Here is a 14,782-nt window from a genome sequence, read left to right as displayed (position 1 = left end):
GGTGTGAAGATGCCATTACATTTAATGTTAACCTAAAGCTTAGAAGAAATTAAAGAAAGGAAATAGGTTTCTGCTGAGGTCGTTCAAATGAAGGCGAATGAATGCATTAGGGAAGCTGTTAGGCAGGGAAGCTCTAACAGCTGCGTAACATTTATTCAACAAGGAAGAGGCATTTTTGACCTGGAAGGAAAAGCAATGGAAAAAATTTCTCATAAGCAAGATACAGCATAGATAAGTAGAACATAACCTGATGATAATTGGTTTTAATTTTTCACAGAAATCGACAATCCCTGCTTGAGTTCCTGTCCTGACTTCCTCCCACGATGAACGGTGATGTGGAAGTGTAAACCAAATAAACCCTTTCCTCCCCAGGCTGTTATGATCGTGGTGTTTTAGAACCCTAACTAGGATACCCGAGGATGAGGGAAAGTCCACAAGAAAGAGAAAACTTGGTAGAGGCCGCCCTCAAGACTCATGGGCTATTACATGGCGGATAGAATGAATCAGGCTTCTTTGAAAGTACCCCTGGGCCAGGCCAATCCTCAAACTCACACAAAGATCATGGCCTCAGATGTGTGGCTGGACACGGTGCAACTGATGACCTTCAACACTGTTCTCTGTGTGTACCTCTCACTAGTCTACTCGCCGCATGACTAATAATCTGACAAAAGCATGCTGGCACCGAGAAGAGCGCCTCTTTCCCTGGCAGGGTCTCCTGATGACAGTTTAACAGGGTGCTGGCCGAGGATGAGAACTACTTACAGTCCCATCTCTGTGAGGAAGGAGTAAGGGAAGATTGGAGCTGAGGCATCCTCTGACAGCTGGGGCAGATGGAGTCCGGGATGTGGTGACCATTGCAGCTTCCAGCGAGGCTCATCACAGAGCTGGCAGCCATATGGGAAGAGGTTTGAGGCAAAGCGGATAAGCAGCTCTTTGAGGGTGTTGCACTTCACAGTCCTGCCATGAGGCAGGGAGCAGTGGTGTGACTCACAGGCTTAGATCCTCCAGGATCTGATGCCCGGTGGGAGGGCTAAGCTAGGACTGGAGAGGTGTTTTTAGCAGGTAGCGTCACAGAAAGAGAGAATGGATGGAAGAGAGAACCTGAGGATCTCTAACGTCCATTTATTCAGTAAAGGAAGAAGCTGAATGAATGAAGCAAGGTGGTTGGAAGCAAACAGGAGGTTGTATGGAGGTCTCAGTAGAGGACACACTTCTTGAGGCTGCAATGGTGCATAGCATCCCCACAGAGAAAGGCTGCAAAGGGGTTGGGCTTCAGTCACCCGGTGGTCTTGGATGACTCGGGGCTGGAGAATTTCCAGTGGAGAAAGCACAAACGGTGAGGGTGGAGGATGGCAGAAGGTGAGAAAATAGCCAGAGGCGACCTGTGCAGCCTTTGCCTGTGCAGGGGAGACGATGGGAGTGGCTGGGAGATGTGTGGGCGGGGCCACAGCTTTTACGCTTCCAAAGAGGAAGAGCCTGTTTATGTTGGTGAGGAGCAGGGCCTCGGGATGTCATATATCTTTAAGTGGGGGTCAGAGGAGCAACCACTAACAGCTCGACTACCCCTGCTCCCTGAATTGGCAGTGGCACCTAGAGTGCTCACACACAATCTAGGAGGGCTGTAAATGTCCTTCAGACATTTGCCAGGAGTAGCCAAGAGACAGGGGGATTTAGTAAGATGATATGTGCAGTATGTGTGTCCAAGTGTGTGTGTGTGTGTGTGTGTGTGTGTGTGTGTGTTTGTGAGAGAGAGAGAGAGAGAGAGAGAGAGAGAGAGAGAGAGAGAGAGAATGTTTGTGCGTGCGTATTGGTGTGTGCCAGAGCTACAACATTAAACTGAAGTCATTTGCAAAACGTGAGTGTGATCAGGAGTGCAGTCAGAAGGCGGAAGGCTGAATATTAACAAGGCCTTTACTTCTGGCCAATGAGCAATGAGGAGACATCATGAGCAAAGGCTGACCTTTCTTTCATTTCCATCATGGTGAGCTGAATTTCAGCATTACCCACCTGACCACATCCACCAGAGTCCTCCCAGCTAGTGGGTTTGTTTGGTATGTCCCCCTTCCCTTCCCTTCCCTTCCCTTCCCTTCCCTTCCCTTCCCTTCCCTTCCCCTCCCCTCCCCTCCCCTTCCCCTCCCCTCCCCTTCCCTCCCCTCCCCTCCCCTCCCCTCCCCTCCCCTTCCCTCCCCTCCCCTTCCCCTCCCCTCCCCTCCCCTTCCCTCCCCTCCCCTCCCCTCCCTATTCCCTCCCCTCCTCTCCCCTTCCCTTCCCTTCTCTCCTCTCTCCTTCCCTCCCCTCCCCTCCCCTCCTCTCCCCATTCCCTCCCCTCCCCTCCCCTCCCCTTCCTTCCCTTCCCTCTTCTCTGCCTGTCCCCTCCCCTCCCCTCCCCTCCCCTCCCCTCCCCTCCCCTCCCCATTCCCTTCCCTCCCCTCCCCTCCCCTTCCTTCCCTTCCCTTCCCTTCCCTTCCCTCCTCTCTCCTTCCCTCCCCTCCCCTCCCCTCCCCATTCCCTCCCCTCCCCTCTCCTTCCTTCCCTTCCCTCTTCTCTGCCTGTCCCCTCCCCTTTCCCTTCACCTCCCCTCCTCTTCCCCCCTTCCTCTCTTCTCACCCCCTCCCTCCCTTTTTTTTGTCCCTTTCTGTTTTCTCTGTTTTCCATTTTCTCACCTTGGCAACACCTTCCTCTCTCTAACTTACTCTCAAGCGTGACCACAGCAGATTTCTGAATACCATCTGCAAAGTTCCGTACAAACTCCAGGTTAAAGCTGGAAGTGTGGATAGCTGAGACTCTGTGAGGCAATGGACTCCAGTTGGCCATAGCTGCCGACTTCAGTCACATCCTTTGGATTGGTTTTCTTGGGGCACATGAGACCCTGGGCAGCAGCTGCTGAAGATCTGGTCCTTGGCTGTTCTTATGTGGCTGGCTCCATATGGCTGAGCTTCCTGATGCCCGAATAGGATTGCTCTAAGATGCTCAGTCTAATGCCATGCCAAGATGCTCCCTAATATTTTGCTTCAGGAAAGGACCAGAGGTGGACCAAGTCTGGCAGCTCCAGGTGGTCTTAGGAGCTGGTCTTTCTCCTCACCAGCACTTTCCCACTTTCTTGATGCTGTCTTCACACAAGTAAACATTTAGCCAAAACCCTGCATGCTTGTCTTCCTCTGGTAACATTCAGGATATCTGGTAATGCTAATTGTAGCACAGACCTCATTCTATTAGCTGGTCTTGAACAGTTCGGAGACTTTCCTAGGAGCTTAGGGTCAAAGACAGGCTGCCTATTCTTGACTGGTTATGATATGTGGCTAAGCAGCATGAACACACCCTTGGAAAAAGGCTGGAAGACACATAGACCATGAAATTGGCCATGCACAACAGTAGAATAAGGGGGATTGAGGGAGGGCAGGGAAGTCAGACTGGGCCAGAGGGACAATTAGGAGCTCATTAGATATAGAAAATGGAGAGAGATGGAGGAGATTCCAGGATAAGGGGAAAGAGGGCGCAGGTACAGATGTGGGACTCCGCACTAAGCATGCAGAGCAGAGGTTGTGCTACAGGAGGGCCTGTGACAGTGGCCGACTGGAATCGATAGCATATGGAGCATTGTGTGCTTGGCTCGCAAAGACCCTCAATGCTTTGTTTCCAGGCTGCCCACAGGAGCCATAGCAGGATGCCAAGCAAGAGAGTGACTGAGGAGATCAGAGGGAATCTGTGGACATCACATACTGGTGAGCAAAGCTCCAGGAAGCCAGACTCAGTCACAGCTTCCGTGCCTTCCAGACCCTCACCCTGCTGGAGATGGGGCTAGGTAAGGCATGAGGGTAGGGCACAGGAGTCTCTGTATAGAAGTGAATGGAGGTAAACTAAGTCCCAGGTAGTTCGGGATGTTCTGTTAAGAAAGTGCTTTGGAGGCAATTTCTTTAGGAGAAGAACTATTTCATGTTTTCTATTATTTCATGTTTTCTTTTGGCCCTTCATTTTTTTGATCACCATATATTCAACTTACAGAGTGACAGGGTTCGCAACGGTGATTTTCATCTAGTACATCATGCGCTTTGACTGTATCCATCGTCCCATCTCCTATTGCTCCCCCACCTGCTAGTCATTTTCTTCTTCCCAAATAGTCTTCATTCTACTTTTATGTCACATACGAATATGCAAGCAAAGTCTAAGCTCTACATGAGAGAAAACACATGATTCTTCTATTTCTGAATCTGGTTTGTTTTGATTGATATGCGTCTTCAATAGCGGTCCTACTGCTGTGATAAAACACCATGACCAAAAACAACTTGGGGAGGAAGGGGTTTATTTCAGCTTATAATTCTCAGGTTGCACTCCATCCCTGAGGGGATTCGATGAGGTCTGTTACTCTAGAGAACCCTGACTAACACAATAATACAATATGGTAACCCAGGGTTTCACCCATTTTCCCCGCAAATGACATGGTTGTTCTCATTGTAGCAGAAGATAAAGTTATGTATGACAAACCTAAAACTAACATTGTACTAAATGGGGGAAATTGAGGTGCCCAGCATGGTTCCAGCTTCTTATTCCTATACACACCGAACAGGGAACCCAAGCCCAGCTGTTTCAAGTCCTCCTTTTTGCCATAGAACATCCCAAAAGTCCTGGTCCTGAAAGAAACATCTATCTGGTTCTCGGAGATTTTCAATAAACAGCAATTAAGGGGCAAGAGGTGGTCCTAGAGTGATGTTTTGTGTCAGGGAATTGCCAGCCAGGCTTGCAAAGTCACACCAGGAAGGACTGAGGTGGGGACTGCATGGCCGTCTTCATTGTCCTTAAATCTCTATGCCTGCATGCATTTGTCAGAATCTGGTGTGGGAAAGGGATATAAATGAATACATCTGCTAGAGTGATGGCCTTTGCTGTGCTAAGGTTGGCTAAGCCTCCCAAGCTTGGGTTCCTGGGGCCTTGCTACATGCCCAGCCATGGGAGCTGCAGTGGACACAGGTGTATTGGTTGAACCCAGAAGGCCAATATCAGAGTCTATCACCAACACTATGATGCCACTGGGCCCTGCATCCCTCACACTGTGGTTCTGTGGCAGTGAGATGGAAGGGTAATTTCTGTTGTAGTTGATCCTCATTTCCTGTACCTTCGGTAAAGGATAGGGGGCGGATGGCCTCCTCCTAGAGAAACTGTGCTTGTCATTGGCGATGTCAACATTAATCTTAAAAATGCCTTGCAAAAAAAGAGGCAGCAGGCAAATTGCCCACAGTCTTTCCAGTCTCACGTTCACTTCTCTGTTTGTCTCTACATCTTGGCTCCTCTACTTTGAGATAAGCATAAGGAACCCAGAGACACATAAATTATCTGGCTCTTTTATTACTCTGGTTCTCATAATAGGCTACACTGTGTGACCCGACTGTATCTTTTCCAGGAAATTTATGTTGTGGCAAGAAAAATTCCTCCTAAGAGAAAGGTCCTACGCTAGGGGAGGTTTATTAAGAGAGTATTTATGGCTGATCTCGATGCTCCAAATGATCTCTTTACTCTTGGGACACTGTGGAGAGAAAAGCATGGGACAGTGGGCATATGAAGAGAGAGGAAGGTTCCAATGGAGGAGCCTCATCTGAGGCCTGCTCTCTTGGCACCCACTGCATGGGAACTGAGAAGACGCTTCTCTTCCCCTCTCCCAAGTTTTATCAACGAGAAAGTAGATGGAACAGAATTGGGTGGTTTTTATGCTGTGTGATTTGGGAATCTGGGGATGAAGGTACTATTTGCGGAAGGTTCTCATATGAAAAAAGGACCCCAGGACTTTGAAGCCTTGGCCTCTGTTTGGCAGTTGTAAAGGTGACAGATATCTTAAATCCAGCTCAGTCAAGGAGGACTCAAGGATCATGTCTTCTCTCTGAGCATGCATGGGCGTGCTGGCTTCCTCCGCATCTGTCCCTGACCCACACTGAAAATACCATTAGGTAAAAGCACACAGAATGGGCTCACCAGAGGCCATCTGTTAGCGAGAGAGTGCCCATCATTCATCACCTCCCTTAAGTGCCTTTGCGTCCATGAGTCCATGCGGGGGAGATGCATGGCAGTCTTCCCTCACAGCGAGCTCTCACTCCCAGCCTCAACTGCCCAGACAAAAACAGATGGGAAGGAATTATTCTTCTGCTTAGGACTGATATATCCTGCCTGGAAACGTTCTCAGCAGTTAGAGGTAGAATTCTGCCCCCTCCACTGCTGTGGTGCTGCATGAGGCCGGGCCTCTGGGAAATCAGCTGCAAATGACCAACCCCTCCACAGGGACCTCGGTCACCTGGTACTAGAATCTGCTTTCTCAGGAAGCCCCTGCTGCCCTGCCTGGGTCATTCAGGCTCTCCCAGCTCTCGGCAGCAGGAAGAGGCGTGGCCAATTCAACAGGAGTGCACGGTGACTGACCTCCAGTTGCTGACGGCTTCGTCACCATCACTTGAAGCTGCCATCTGTGTTTCACCAAGCGCAGCTTGTTTGTACTTGTGGGATTACTGCCTCCGAGAGGGACACAGATCGATAGACACAGTCACTGCCGTCCGCTCCGAAGGCACTCGGAGGAGTTTCTCAAGCAGCAAATTCCTTCTCAGTCAAAGCCAGAGCTTAAGAAATTCCTCAGTTACAGACTCTAGACTATCCGTGGTGGCACATAGTGGCATCTCCAAGCTGAGAGGGAACCACTGAGTTCTTCACAGTGATTCCATTTCAATCCCCAAGCCTCTCTAGGCCAGTGTTCCCCGTGAGGAGGAGGGACTTAACTCACCTGGATCCTGCTGACAGCTACCCAAACCCGAATACCCATGTCAACGGGATACACGCTGACATTTGGCTACCAAGATCCTTTGCGTGTAAACCAGAAGTCAATACCTACTGTGCTTGTCATTATGTTCTAACAACACCGAGGACCAGGATTAGACATGCTTTTTAAAAAGAGTAGACAGATCGAATGATATTAAACTCTGATCAGTGAGAACATACACTATGGTCTCTCCTGAAAACATACATGTAAGTGGCAGACCAAGCAGGCCTGCTTGTTTAGGAACATATACGCATATACACGGACATATATACATGTAACAACAACTAAGGAAAACGAGGCCATGAGTTTGAAAGAGCAAGGAAGGGCAAATGAGAAGGTTTGGAGGGAGGAAAGGGAAGGGGGAAATGATGTAATTATATTATAATCTCAAAAATAAAAGAAATAAAAATAAATGAAGACATATAAAAATAGCTCTTGGGTTGGGGATTTAGCTCAGTGGTAGAGCGCTTGCCTAGCAAGCACGAGGCCCTGGGTTCGGTCCCTAGCTCCAAAACAAAAGAAAAGAAAAAAAAATAGCTCTTATCATAGCTTCAAGAATAAAGGCCAAACAAACAAAAAACAAAACAAAAACAAAACAAAAAAACAAACAAACAAAAAAAACCAAATCAAAAACCAAAACAAGAAAAAGTATGTGTGGTCATATGCTCCCTAAGTAATGAGTGACTGCAGCCTGCACATACACATAGATGTCCAAAGGCTGTATATGCTCTGCTCGTGTCTATGTGACTCATAATGACACTGGCAATAACACTGTTAATGGTTATCAGTTTCCAAGGCTCATCATTTCCCATGCGTTGCACTAAATAAACACTTTAGGCACCAGACCTACTGTGACGGCTCTGTGAAATAGACATTAACATCTCCAGAGACTCAGAGAAGTTAAGGCACTTAAGACACTTTCAAGCCTCAGAACTCTGACTTGAGTGCTCCCAAAGCTCTGTGTCTGTGTTGACCACACTGCATGCACGAGGCAAACAGTCTATAATTTGCTTCCTTCTAACCCACCCTTCGTTCCTTCCTCCCTTCTTCCTTCCTCCCTCCCTCCCCTCCTTCCTCCTTCCTCCCTTCTTCCTTCCTTCCCTCCCTCCCTCCCCTTCTTCCTTCCCTTCTTCCTTCCCCCTTCCCTCCATCCCTCCCCCCATCCCTCTCTCCTTCCCTTCTTCTTTCCCCCCTCCTTCCCTCTCTTCATCCCTCCCTCCTTCCCCTCCCTCTTCCCTGTCTCCCCCTTCCCTTCCTCTCTCTCGTCCTTCTCTCACAGTTCAGTGCTATGCTGAATTGCCATATCTGTGTTGTACATACACCTGCCTTTGCACCTGAATGGAAGAAAAACACATCCATTTCTCAGCATCGTTAACTGATTTTTTTATACCTTTCTATGTATTAGCATAACATAGTTTGCATCTTTATTAATGTATAGATTATAACATGAGTAGATACAAAATACACCATGCTTTCTGAGAATATAACACATTTGGAAAGCGTAGTTAATAAAAAGTTGCCATCCTGTCTCAAGGTCTAGCTATGTGAGTCTACCTGATCGCCTACTCTTTCTCCCTAGCTCCAACCCAAGTCCCATATCCAGGGCTCAGCCTAGTCAGGCACAAAAGTCACAAAAGTAGCAAAAGAAGTCTACAGACTCAGAACTCATCAGAAAAATAAAAACAATATGAAATATCAAGGAAGTATCTTCTATCCCCCAAGAGTCACCAGTTCTATAGAAGCGTCTGCCAGTAAGAATCACCTAGATGAACCCTAGGGCACAGAATTTACTCAAAATAATAATAATAAACTTCATTAAAAACTCAAGGAATTTAAAGGAGACACAAAAATGGATTCTTGAACTTAAAGAACTTAGAATAAATGCCTGACCGATGCCCAAAGAAAACAGAATCATAAGGCTGATGGAAATACTTGAGGACAACCCAGGATTTGAAAAGATAAATAAATAAATAAAAGCACTGACTGGGAATCGAGATGAAATGAACATGGAACTGAAAACCCCAATAACCCCACTGGAAAACTCAAAGGAAATCCTCACAAATGAAATGAATCAAACAGGAGATAGAATAGCAAGTTGGAAATTAAGTAGAGAATCTAAGTGAAGTAAGCACACACACACACACACACACACACACACACACACACACACACACACACACACACACACTCCATGGAGGGGAAATATAGGATATGTAAATCATGAAAGACCAAACCTTTGAATTATAGGAATAGTCGAGGAAGAAGAATCCCAAGTCAGCGGCACAGTGCAGATCTTCAACTGCATCATAGAAGAAGACTTTCCCAAACTAAAAAATAGATGTACCCGCATCAATACAAGAAACCCAAGACACCAAACAGGCAAGCTCAGAGAAGAAAGTTACCACAGCATATCGCAGGTAAAACATTAAGTATGCAGAACAAAGAGAGAGAAATGAAAGCAGAGAGAGAAAAGACACAAGTCACACATAGAGGAAACCTAACCCCGAGCAGGTGACTTTAACACCCTACTTGGTCCGGTAGACAGGTCATCTGGAAAAACCAAAGCAGGGAAATAGCAGAGTTAAATGACATCATTCGTCAAATGGCCTTAACAGATATCTACACTCTGTCCTATCCAAACACCAAAGAATATACATCCCACTCCGTAACTTCTCTACGATAGCACATCATGGGCCATGAAGCAAATCTTACGAATCCAGAAAGATCGAAATAGCTCCGTTTATCTTATCGGACTATAACACAATAAAATTTAAAATTGGCAGCTAATAAATCTCTGGTAAACTCACAGCCACGTGGAGATTAAGTGATTCATTGCCGAATGATGAATGGGTCCAAGTAGAAATAAAAAAAAAAAAATTCCTGGAACTAAGTGAAAATTGAAACACAGCACAACCAAATCTCTGGGACACATTATAAACAGTCTACAAAGGGAATTTATAGCTGTGAGTGGTTACGTTTCAAAACTCTGAAAGAGCACAAACAAGTGACTTAATGATGTAAGTAAAACATTTTGAAAAACAAGAACAAACCAAATCCTGTTGAGGGCAAGACAAAATAAAAGTAAGAGCAGAAGTGAGTGAAATCAAAACAAAGCAAGCAGCACAAAGTATCAACATTTCCAAGAGTTGATTTTTTTTTTTGAGGAAATAAATGTGATCGATAGACCTCTGGCTCAGGTAGCCAAAAGAAAGAGAGGATGGAAATAAACAGAAACAGAAATGAACAGGGAAACATTACAACATACAATATACAACATCAAAATATTATAAGGAAATAATTGAAAGAACCTGTATTACATTAAATTGGAAAACCTAAAAGAAATAAACAAATTTCTAGATTCAGGCAAAGCACCAAAATTAAACTAAGAAGTTAACAAACTAAGCTGACCCATAAAAAGCAAGGCTCTTGAAAGAGCAATCAGTTGAAAACAGGGCCAGATGGATCCACAGTAGAATTCTACCAAGCTTTCCTAGTGTCTCTAGCTGGTCTTTTAAACCATTAAACATCAACATTGTCTTGTCTGGCATTTTCTTCATCGAAAGTCACCGCTGGTTTATCAGACTCTCAGGGATTAATTTCCTCATGTGAAAGAGGCATTATTTTCAAGGGGAAACTTAGCCAGCTACCTTGGGCTAATGAAGTCATGAATCTTGCAGGGCAACCTGCAAGGGTCACTCTATTACACCAGCACAATCTCTAAATGTATTCTAAATATTTATCCTTATGCGTACAGGTAAGTGTAATACTCTGTCCTCCTTAAGGAAATTTCTCTTTTGAATCAGAGGCCATTACAGAAAACCAAACCACTCAAAATATAGAGGTGAAGCACAGACCCAACAGATCCATCTACTACATGAGTTCTGCACCTAAGACTCCAGGACTACTGTGACAGAGGAGGCAGAAAGAAAGGTAATACCAGTGAAGCCTAGGGACTTTTCTTTGGGGAAGTTTAGATTTACCAATGCAGTCTGTCTTCATAGTGTCTAGTTGGGTGTTCTAGTTCTTATGTGGTAAGTCTCGGGTGTGCGTGTTTCTGTGTGGTCATCCTGTTTGTCTAGATTACTCAGTTTGTTCCCATGTGATTGCATCCAGAACCCCTTTATAATCTGTTCCTGTGATGCTAGAGTAATGTCTTCTTGCCATCCCTGATTCTACTGTTTGAATCACTTCTGCTGTGTGCTGGTCAGTCTAGTGAAGCATTTGCCAACATCGTTGACCTTTTCAAAGGATGAAGGTCGAGTTTACAAAAAACTAAGTAAAACGATGGAGAAGAAGTAAAACAGAGATCAGAAGCTCAATAGAGAAAAATCAGTGCTTTAATTTCTTCTTTCTGGTTTCCTTTCCTTCTATTGGTTCCTTGGGGTGGAAAATTAGCTACTGATATAAGGAGTTTCTTTTTCAGTTTATAAACACCAAGCACTATGAAGTCCCCCGTAAAAGCCCTACAGCTACACCCCACAAACATTTGCTTTCTCTTTTGTTTTCACTTATCCAAAATATTTTATAATTTTTCTGTGACTTTTTGATCCATCGGTTACTAATAATACATTTTTACATGAGGCAGAGTTAAAGGAACAGAGGTAGACAGGAACACTAAAGTCTTCTCCTTTAGATGACAGCATGACTTCTTGTTCCCAGAAAACCACTCAAGAAGAAGCAGAGGTGAGGCACTGGGGTTGTTATCCAAATAGGGGCCAACCCAGGAACCTGTAAAACATCCAACCCAGAGACTGTTAGCTGGCTCCAAGCCTTAAGACCCTCCACCCTTACAACATCCCAGAAGGATAAAGCTGTTCCTTTTTCTTTTCTAGGTTTCCCCTTCTGTCTGTGCTGGACATTCAGTTCTTTGTCCCAGGGAGCAAACTTGGTATTCTGCATTCCCCTTGACAACCGCCAGCACCCCTGCTACTAGATAGATGTAAATTTCTCAGTTTTCATGTTATTTGCCTTCTTTTTTCATTTTGTTGAAGCCAAAGAAATATTATACATAGATTTAAACTAATAATAATTTATAATTTAAACTATAGTTTGTTGGGTCTTGACTGGGATCTAGCGAATTTTAAAGAAACATTTCATGTGTGCTTGAGAAGAATGAACATTCTGCTGTTCTCATGGGCTACTGCATAGATATCTCTGAGGTCCCTTTGGCTTGCCACATTCTTTAGTCTTCTAGTGACATGGAGTTTTCAGTGCCTCATACAGAACCCCCAACCCCCACCCCACACTAAGATCTCCACTGTTAACAGTGTCATTGGATCTGACCTTCTCAACCCTGAAGTAAATTTAGTCCTTTTAGGGCTAATTTAGAACCTCGTTGTCATTGAAGCCTACTTGTTTTCTGGGGACAGAATTGGTCTGTTAAACAAGAGCTGAGGGTGGGATCAATGGCCCTACTTCTGCAGAGGTATCTGCCCCACAAATAAAGGACCTTTGAGCTTCCAGGTGGCCAAAGCTTAGTCCTCACTACCTTAGGGATGGGAACTTGGTCCTGGAAGTGAGCCCCACTCCTTGCCGAGCCTTCAGGTGGAACTGCAGTGGAGTAAAGACTGAGGGTAATTTCCTCATTGACCTGGGATCTCGAGTGACAAGAGAGACCCTTCGCTCTGCAGTAGCATTTCCATTTTGATGAGCTGGTTGTGACTCAGATGCCACAGATTCCACTAATTTCTTTCTTTTCTTTCTGAGATTTCGTAGATTTTCTTGAACAAATGTTTTTCTTGCCTTTAGGACAGTTTCCAGATACTCAAAATTCTTGTTTTTATAACTTTCTCAAGTGATGGATGCTTTGCTGGAAGCTGGTTTCCTCAGCCCCAGTTTTCATGCCCCCTGTGGCTCTACCTTAGCACAGGGGGAGAGGAACGGATACTGATGTCTTAATCTTTCTAAGGTCATCTTACACAGAACCACAGTGAATGAATGGATGTGTTTCTCCTGCACAGTATGGCCCCAGGACTTCTTAGCTGGAATTTTATGCCTTTTCATCTCAGTGTTTGTGTTTGGTCATTCAACCACTTCTTTTTTGGCAGCCACAATTACTAGAGACCCCGTCTTTTGATTTTTGTGTTTGTTTGGTTTTTGTGATTTTCTGATGCTGAAGTTATTGGAATTTATTATTCTGATGCTCATTATTTATGGAAGCTGCGAGACAATTACACAGCTGTGAGAGCTATTTCTCACTGAAAAGTGGGAGGAGTAGCTAAAGAGCCAAATGTTCAAATCCTGCCATTCCCTAGAGATCACGGAAAGCCTCTGCCCGGTCTTTCTTACTTCCTGACATTGATGACTTTCCAGGCAAGGGAAGCACTGATGAGGCAGAAGTGATACCTGACCGACTTCATCCACTACTCCAGCTTCAGCAATAAACAGCGACACTCTAAGGGTTACTGTCTTAGGGCAGAGAAGATTCACCATCCCTCAGGGACACACAGGGAGGACGAAAGCCAGCTCTAATGTAAGGAAAGAGCAAGTGTAGATATTCTGCCTATCACTAAGGGGACAAGCACCAACTTTGTGGCTTGTCCACCCCATGGCAATAGAGTTCCCTGATTCTTCTGATGCACCTGAGCTGTCCCTGTGGCTGAGCCCTCTCATGGAAGACATTTCTTCTCAGGCCATGTCTACCCCGAGGTTCTGTTTCCCTTGGTTCATAGCGTTGTTAGGGTTGGACAAGCAGCGTCCCCTGGGCAGAGGCTGTGATTTGGTGTTTGCTGGCGGCTGTCAAGCTGACTGAGACGCTGGCTCCCACTCGGCCTGGCATGCTTCCTCTTGCTGTGTCAGTCATCCCTCTTGTTTGCCCTGTTGCCTCCCTGAGTTGTTTCTTTAGGTGATGCTGATATCCCTGCCTATTGTTGGCCTTTTGTCCTGTGCGTGTCCAGCCTCCCAGCACATCCCTCCAACACGCCACCCAGCTAAGGTGGAAATCGACAGTCCCTCGAAAACTTCTGCACGCACCAGACCTTTCCTGGGGTGGGGTCCTTTCACTCCCTGACTTTACGCTTTCTGATTTAGAAGGTCTGAAGTAGAGTTGGGAAACCCCATTTCTAAGACCCTGCTGGGCGTTGTTTGCTGCTGCCCGTGGTCCTGGGCCCATATTTTTGGGACCCCTGAATAGGACAGAACTTCACTGAAAGGACTGCAGTCATCATGCCTGGGGAGATCATAGATGATTTCTTATAAAATTTTCTTGAAGTTCTAAATTTGCATTACTATCTTAATAACTAAAAAGCATTAAAACTACAGAAAACACACATACCTTCTCCAAACGCACACCCTCAAGTGCTTCTGTTAGCTCCTGACTGTAGCCCGTGGGTTCTTCCTTTCTTTGACCAAACCATGCAGTTTCTTCCCTTGAAGCTCTTGACAAAGTTTTGCCCACAGAGACCTCCCAGAATGCCCCTGTCATTCACAAGAAAGGGTGGTGTTCCCTAGAAAAATGCTCCCAGCACATGCTACTCTCACATCTGGTGCACTAAACTGCATGATATGGGTTGAGTATACCTTATCCAAAGTGCCGGGGAACGAAATAGTTGGGCTTCCAGTTTTTTTTTTTCTTCAGATTTTGGAGTATTTCCATGTACATAATGAGATATCATGACAAGGCAACCAAAATTTAAATATAAAATTTATTCTTTTCATATATACCCTATAGGCATAGTTTAATTTTTGCAGTATTTTAAATAATTTTGTATATAAATGAAGTGTCATGTTTTCTACATTGGTATCATTAAGAAGTTTGAGATTTTAGAACATTTCAGAATTTAGACTTTGGGATCAAGGATACTAAACCCACACTTCTCACGAGCAGAGGCTGTCCACTCCGTTTTCTGTTCCTGACCAGGTTTTCCTTCTGCCTCCCTTCTTCAGCTCAGTTACTTCTACAAAGTATTCTAATTACTACAAAGTATTCTTTGTGGACAACAGGCCCAGACTCCACCTTGAGTGTTATACATTTATTAAAAAGTTAGAGTGAAT

At 45.2% G+C, this 14,782-nt stretch overlaps 1 pseudogene; it reads left to right on the top strand.

Annotated features, from left to right (window-relative positions):
- Positions 1-1,349: 1,349 nt before the first annotated feature.
- The window catches only part of Ube2m-ps1 (ubiquitin-conjugating enzyme E2M, pseudogene 1), a 58,449-nt pseudogene continuing 45,016 nt past the window's right edge, over positions 1,350-14,782 (top strand).

This window comes from Rattus norvegicus, chromosome 4, assembly GCF_036323735.1.
Source record: "Rattus norvegicus strain BN/NHsdMcwi chromosome 4, GRCr8, whole genome shotgun sequence".
NCBI classification, from domain to species: domain Eukaryota; kingdom Metazoa; phylum Chordata; class Mammalia; order Rodentia; family Muridae; genus Rattus; species Rattus norvegicus.
The sequence above is the reverse complement of the archived record's forward strand: the minus strand, read 5'-3'. Positions and strand labels throughout refer to the sequence as shown.